Genomic DNA, 8,089 nt, shown 5'->3' with positions numbered 1-8,089 from the left:
TTAGTATTAGTTTAATTCCTCTTATACTAATCTCAGTCATTCATCACATTAATTTGTTAATTTACCAAACATTATACACATTGTTACAATTTTTTTAGACTTGTAGGTTAAAAGAACTTAATTGAGAGAACAAACTCTAATAAAGAAGAGATTAGCCATTCATTAAATTTGTCCATACTTCTCACTCATATACTCCAACAAAGATTCGTATTATCTCAATCATTTTTTGAAAGAGTATCATCTCATAACATTCACTTGTTTTTTTGTTTTAAAAGATGTTCATGAAGTACTGTTAAATAATAGGCTACCCCACAAAGTACACAAGCCAACTAATAGGAATGTCCTTCCTTATTTATGTGTTGTCTCATTGCTCTTCAATAAAGAGAAGATAGTGTGTTCTAACTACATCCAAAACATGTGAGTGAGAGTGTTATCTTCCAAGTTCCAATACCAATAAACAAGGAACACACAAAAAGCCTAAACTACCTAAACACAAAACAAGAAGAAAAAAAAAATGGGAGTGATTAAATCAGCCATAGGAGATGCAATTTTAACATCAATATTTGTTTTCTTCATCTCAACATTAAGAATTCTCTCTACAAAAACATCTCTTTTCCTCAACCTTCAACCAGTTTCACTACCTGGCCTATTCATCACAACCATCCTAAACACAATCATTATCCTCACAATAAGCCTTATTGGAAGAATCTTAGGTGGTGCTAGCTTCAACCCTTCATCCACAATTTCCTTCTACACATTAGGGCTAAGACCAGATTCATCTCTTCTATCTTTTGCCATAAGGTTTCCTGCTCAAGCAATAGGTGGAGCAATTGGCATCAAATCCATCCTTCAAGTTATACCAACAGAATACAAAGACATGGTGAAGGGTCCTTCTTTGAAGGTTGATTTGCATACAGGTGCTATTGTTGAAGGGGTTTTGACTTTTACTCATAACTTTGTTATTCTTCTTGTTATGCTTAAGGGTCCTAAAAATCCTTGGTTGAAGGTTTATTTGCTTTCTGTGGCAACTTTGGTTTTGGTTATTATTGGTTCTGGTTATACTGGACCTTCTATGAACCCTGCTAATGCATTTGGTTGGGCTTATATGAACAATAAGCACAATACTTGGGAGCAATTTTATGTTTTTTGGATATGTCCTTTGATTGGTGCTAGCTCTGCTGCTATGGTTTATCGTTTTCTATTTATGTCACCAGTTAAGGAGAAGAAAGCTTGAATTGACGGACATAGTTCTAAATTGCGGTCCACAAACACAGATATGGGCGTGTTATAAAGGTTTTAGAGGCCTCTGCAACAACTTTTCAATTGCAATGACTAAATAATTTGCTGTATTTTGTAGCAATATCAAAGTTCGCAGCGTAACTGCATAATTTAGAACCAACAAAGAGTGTGAACTAGTTAAGATTCTACACTTGAATTGTTGTGATATTATTTTTTTCCTCCTATCCTCTCTTCATCACTTTTCAGTTTTTGTTAATTTTGGAACTGTTTGCTTAGTGATTGGATAGATTGGATGGATAATTGATATTGATGTGATTTATATGCCAATAGATTTCTTAACTTCGGGGATTTGCAATCATTAACCTCAGCCATTGTATTTTTTCGTTGAGAAAAAAATAATTATTTTGATTTTTAAATGTGTGACACCGTTCTAACTTCTAATAATATCTTCTTTAAAAATTTAAAAAAAAAACATCTAATAATATCTTGAAATAAATCTTTCATTGTTAATTTTAATTTTTAAGTATTAAGTTGACTAACAAAAACCACATTTTAAAACCAAGATGATTAACAAAAGACAATTTTAGACATTTTTTTTTTAATTTTGCTATATCAAAGACAAATTGTACCTCACACACTTAAATACAAATATTACTGTTCACTCCTTTTTTGTCTAAATTCTTGGTAGATTCATGTCTTACTTAGTGACCATAGAATAGGACTGTTGTAAGTGTTTATCTAAAGAGAAACGGAAATGTTAAGACAACATTTGTTCTTGTTGCATTTAAGTTTAGGGAGAAAGTGAAGATTAAATACAAACTTGATTCCTGTAATTCAATTGAATTTGGGTTTCTTTTCTCAAAGTTTTGTAAATTTAAGGTTTTTTGTCATTTGGGGATTTAGAATTACAAGTTTAGAAAATGAAAGTGAAGATACGTAAGTTAATTGAAGGTGTATTTGACTAGACATTGATTTGATTTAGGGAAGAATATGGGGATGAAGAACAAGAGGATGAAGATGTTCATATAGTTTATGTATTTCTTTATTTTTAATACAATTTTTTTTAAATAAAGCAATTAATAAAATTATGATTTCAGCATTTTTTTTAATGAAAAAAATGAAAGAAAGGGCTTATAATAGAAAGGTTATTAATACGTTAATTGAAGATGTATTTTGTTAATGAAAAAAATGAAAATTATTAACTTTTACATATTTATACAGATAAAGGACTTAAACAGGACAAAAAAAATAAAGAACTGATGTGTTACAGTTAAATAAGATAAATGACCTTGTGTAATTTTGCCTATTTTATAAGATATTCCTGCACAAGACGAACGAGAAACCCACCGGAAAATTACAAGATGTCGTATAAAAGCGGCACCACACCAAACGACACACTAAAACAAATGCCGGAAAAAATCGCTACACCGATAAAGCAAGCGCCAAAGGAAACAAGCACACAAAAGCATGCTAATAAAGGGATATAATTCCACAGAAACACAATTACGGTAAAAAAACACCCAGCATAAACAAACAGAAGGCCAAACCAAATGATAGGTCAGCGCCCCCAGCAAAGGCTAAATTCCATGGAATGGGTGACCCAAAAACTGCACCCAAATCATCTTTTTAAGCACTCCTTTGTGTTCCAACTCCACTCATAGAAGAGACAGGAAGATATATTCAATCTACTTAAGCACCAATGTCAAGATAATACTTGTATCTCTTCCACAATATCCTCAATGTCCCTCATTCTATTGTTATGAATTCTTTCATTCCTCGTCCTCTAAATCACCCGAAGAGATGCATGCCAAATTAACCACACACCTTTACGGCGATTCCGATATTTAACTTTATCGGACTAACACAACAATTGTGAAAATAAATTTGGTGGAGTAATGAAATTAAACTCGAACCAACTCAACACCTTTTACCACACCTTATCCTCCACCTTACAATGAAGAAAAAACTGAGTAGACGTGTCTTCACCAAATCCCACAACACAATTCAAATTAGCATTCTACTCCAACACATTACAATAACAAGATTCGACCGTGTTGGAATACAGTTAAAAGTAATGTCTAAGAGAAAGCCACAACTTTTGAAGGATCTAGACTTCTCAAAATTAGAGCAAAACCCCTTTTCTCCAAAAATTCAAGCTTCCATGAACAACCATCAACTCCTAAATCACCTTATAAGTTGAGCTAAGCGAGAAATTTCCGCCTTCCCCCGGCCTCCAAATCCAAGCATCCTCCACATCCATCCCACTAAAACTCCCAATGCATACCAATAGAGTATCATTTTGTTCACATTCCCACACAAAGGACGTTCTCCTCTAAAGGAGGTTCCACGTGCCCCTTAGCATCCCTTTGAGTAAAAATTGATAAAACCTCGGGAACAAGACATTAAGAGGCGAATTTTCCACCCAAATTTACTTCCAAAAACTATTATGATGGCTATTTCCTACTTTCCTTAAAACTTCTTCATTAAACCAATTTGAACTCATCACCTCCTCTAAAGACATCGAATCCTTCCACCACCTTGACGCTCATCTAGGCCAACTAACTTCCCCCGCTTCCACCAAATTCCCAATAATATCCCCATATTTCTTTTTTAGCACCTTTTTCCATATAGGGTTATTATATTGGATTAACTCCCACCTCCATTTCGGTAAAAGACTCAAATTCATCACCCACATGTCTTTCACTTCTAACCCCCCCTCACTTTTTGGATGGAAAATTTTCGTCCAACTTACCAACAATTTTTTTTACTGTCCCTTACTCCTCTCTAACGGAATCCCCGCTGGATCCTAATTATTCTCTTCAACACTTAGCAAACATTTTCATAAAAACAAAACATAAATGGGGACTGAACTCAGCACCTAGTTAAGAAGCACAATCCTCCCACCTACGCTCCCATATTTGTTTCTGATGCACAGTTGATGTAATTTGCAAAATGGCAAGTGTACAAATCGTTGACCAAATAATAAAGTGATAAGTAAAGTATCGTATCCACAAGGATTGTCCTTTCGCAGAAACAATTTGCGTTACTTATTTTTATTAAGTTGACGGTATAAAAGTTAAGGGTTAAAAAGACTTGCAATTTTTATCTGTTTGCAACAGAGCAAGTTTACCTGTTTTGGTTGCAGAAAAGTAAGCAGCGGTTAGGATTCTTCGAATCTCCTCTGTATATTCTTTGTTTGATAAGTAAAAGATATGTCACGTTTATTTATCTTAGGTAGACTATACAGGTGATGAGGCAGTTGGGATGTTCCTAATTAGATAAGGCACCACCTGACTCAATGGGATTTAACACTGAGTATCTATTTAGGCTTTTCTCTCTTATGGCTAACTGCACATGTTGATCGCTAACATCCATTGGAAAGCTAACATCCATACCTACAACTTTACCCAGTTTGGAACAGAAATGGGTTAAAACAGCCATAATTGGGCGCTAGGCGCCAGCTCTAGGGTGCGGACGCTAGGCGCCCTTAGTGCAGCGCAGCACTACGATGTTTTCAATTTCTACATTTTTGAGCTACGAGAATGCTTCTAAGTTACCGAAAATGTCCACTTTAAGAGCCCTAGTGATCCCAAACTGATATGAAACATTACCTAGGATCACCCTATCATCCAAACACTAATTTCTCACACAATTTACCTAATTGCATCACTCTTCACATAATCAAAGGCTCTAATTCAATTCCCCTAACTTTGTTCTTTTTGAATTTTAATTCTTCAACCATAAAGATAATTTCGCATCAACATTTCAATAACTCTCATCCTCTATCCTTTCTACAGCCCCAACAAGAAAAATATTATTAATCAAAACTTCTTCTATTAAATATCATTGAATTAAATAAAAATAGAAAATTGGGGTGTTACAGGAGGTCATACGAGTCTCGGCGAGACGTGACGCCTTTTCAGGACATATGTTGGTACTCTAGATGAATCATGGGCGACAAAGACAAGATGAGCCGTCACTTGTCGGCGGGTTCTGAGGCAGTACGGCTATGTCCAAACCATTCCCAGACCTCCTATGAGGGGATCTTGCGCCAGCAGATGTGGTTATGATCTTCGCGGATTTTGCTATCCATGTCCTTAGCCAGCGGGATAGGGGTGATCCGGTCCCGAACGACAAGGTGTGGAAGCATGAGGTGGGGTGCATGAAATGGTTCTACCATGTATCCCATCCTATTATGATCGCCCCTGTGGCCGTCGCTGACTACACAACTCTTGTCCCTCCCTACGAGGAGGTTATTGTTGAGAAGCAATGGGTCAGGCAGCCTCCCGACCCATTCTAGATCATCGGAAACATCAGAGCCAGAGTGGAGAGTGCAATAGGGCATCTTGATGTGTTTTCAAATATTGTTGTTGCACGCATTATGGAGGGCATCCGGTCCGAGTATAACATTCTGCAGGAGGTGTCGGTTCTGCGGAGGAGGAGTATGAGTTCTAATCCACATGAGGATTAGGTATTTTTTGTTTGTGTTTTCCTGACATTTGTATATATTTAGATGTTTTTATGACACTTTGGCGGATATGGGTGTAATATGTTTACATTTGCACGTTTGCGTTATTTTATGACATTTTGGTTAATTTTCAATTTATTTTGCGTATTTAAATTTTGACTGAATGAATGTATGTATGTATGAATGAAAATGAATGAATGGATGTATACAAGCAGGGGCGGATTTACCACCCAGCTAGCCTGGACATGCGCCCAGGCTCAACCCATGGAGCCATGACATCCCACAAGTTTGCTATATATATTATATTAGGCATAAATAAGCAATATGCTTCCCTTGGTTGTAGTTGAATGGCGACCATTCTTTCAGCATAATATCTATCTCTGGTTTGAATCCTATCGCCTTTGCTTTTTAGTATTTCTCCTTGATTTTTAATATTTTATTCAAAAAAATGTTCCCGTGGGGACTTGAACCGGCTCCCCCACGCTATAATCAAAAGAAACAAACCACTTCATCTACTAACCACTTCTTGTTACATATTGAAACGATTTAATATATATTATATACAATTTTGAAACGGTTGCGGTTGTCACTAAAACTTATCATTGTTTTATTTTGCCCATGCTCTATAAAATTCCTGGCTCCACCACTGTATAGAAGTATGAATGAATGATTGAAATTAGGTAAAAATGTCAAAACAAATGTTCTGGTTGTGGAAACAGAATCCGCGTGAGTTAAGTCACGCTGGGTTTAACACTAGCGTGACTTAACTCACATTGCCTTTAACACTAGCGTGACTTAAGTCACGCTGGGGGTATTTTAGCCATTTTGTATGGGGATGAGCAAATCTTGATGGCAGAAGAGCAATTTTCAAAAATTTATGAGATCTTATGTAAGAGACCCTTTTATCAAATTATACCTAAGGCCCGTAGAACTTTAGGAACGGTCCTGAATGGATTAAGTCTGAAGTTAAAAGTTTTTCATATGGTTACTATCAGCGTAGCATCCAAGCACTTATATGTTTAGAAGTGGTTTTATCATGTAGTCGATTATCTTTTTCTTTTTATTTTGGCGGTGCTATTTTCTTGGTGCCTTTGAAGTAACCTTTGATTTTTATATTTTTCAATCTCAACACTTTCTTTTTGTTGTTTGTTATATTATCTTTTGATTTTTTCAAAAAAAGGAAAAATAATAAACAAGTTATTACTGATAAAATTAGTGGATTTATCTATACATTTTTTTTTTGGTACATATATATGGCAGGTCCATGTTTTGTATTCTTTTTTGTCAAGTAGTCTAATAATTAAAAATTCGCAAATGAATAAGTTAGAAATCAGAAGTTCGAACCTTGAACCTCGACCCCTATATATGGGGATAATCCATGTATTTTTATTCTGTTTCATATTATTTTTTAAATGTTTTTTATTTTAATTTTTATTTTTAGGATATCATTTGTTTTTATGAAATTAGCAAGTTAATTTGTTCTTTCCTGAATTATTCTTCTAAGAATCGATAAAAAAAAATTATTTTGAGGTATCGTTTTTAAATTTTTAATCAGCATATTTCATAAAGAAGATGAAAAGGCCAGCTACCACCTAACAAAATATGAATAAATGGACAATATTTAAAAGTAATAGTGTTAAATTGTTAAACTATTATATCATTTAAATTTAAATAGAAAACTGCAACGTGTATCCAAAGAAAAATACAAAAATTGGAAATTATTTAAATTGAGTATCTGATTTATTGTGTATACCTTTAATTATTCGTACTTTGCATAGTTTGTTCGGGGGATTTTTTTAAGGACCGTTTTTGGTTACCTAATGTTCGTTTTCCATAATTTCAGTTTTCTTCAGAGGGTTTGGTTTTGCCCCGGCTCTTATACAGATTTTTCCCCTTCTTTCATATATATAATTTGAGTGAGTGGCAGAGGATTGAAGTCCCTTGGAGGTGCCGACCTAGTCGGGATGTCCAACGGCTCCTTGTTGTTTTCCTCGCTCTTGATTCAGTAAAAAATATATAAAAAATATTATATTAAAAAAAGGCATGTGATTTCAATTTTTTACCTTATTCACCAAATTGTATGATATTATTTTGTAAATATAGTAATAATTTTAATAAATTAAAGATGATATTGTATGATTTTAAAAAGAAATAAAAAGAGAGTAAGAAGATAAAGAATCTACCAATACCATAAACACAATGTGGATAAAAGGAGATAAGCTTTATTCATTTCTAGAAAGTATAAAGTTAATTCATTAACTAATATATTATGATTTATTCGGAGTTAGGAGATCAACCTCCACAATATTTTTTTCCGTCAAGAGCTCCACAATATTTTTTTTATTTGAACAAGCCAAAATGGAATCTATATTAAAACCACAC

General features: G+C 34.4%; 1 pseudogene across 1 annotated transcript; it reads left to right on the top strand.

Moving 5' to 3' along the window:
- Positions 1–366: 366 nt before the first annotated feature.
- LOC146929783 (aquaporin SIP1-2 pseudogene) lies at positions 367–1,597 on the top strand (annotated as a pseudogene). The gene has a single exon (XR_015006156.1). The product of XR_015006156.1 is annotated as an aquaporin SIP1-2 pseudogene (transcript).
- Positions 1,598–8,089: the final 6,492 nt, after the last annotated feature.

Source organism: Medicago sativa, chromosome 4, assembly GCF_051527215.1.
Source record: "Medicago sativa cultivar Bolivia chromosome 4, Bolivia_mono, whole genome shotgun sequence".
In the NCBI taxonomy this organism is placed as follows: domain Eukaryota; kingdom Viridiplantae; phylum Streptophyta; class Magnoliopsida; order Fabales; family Fabaceae; genus Medicago; species Medicago sativa.
The sequence above is the reverse complement of the archived record's forward strand: the minus strand, read 5'-3'. Positions and strand labels throughout refer to the sequence as shown.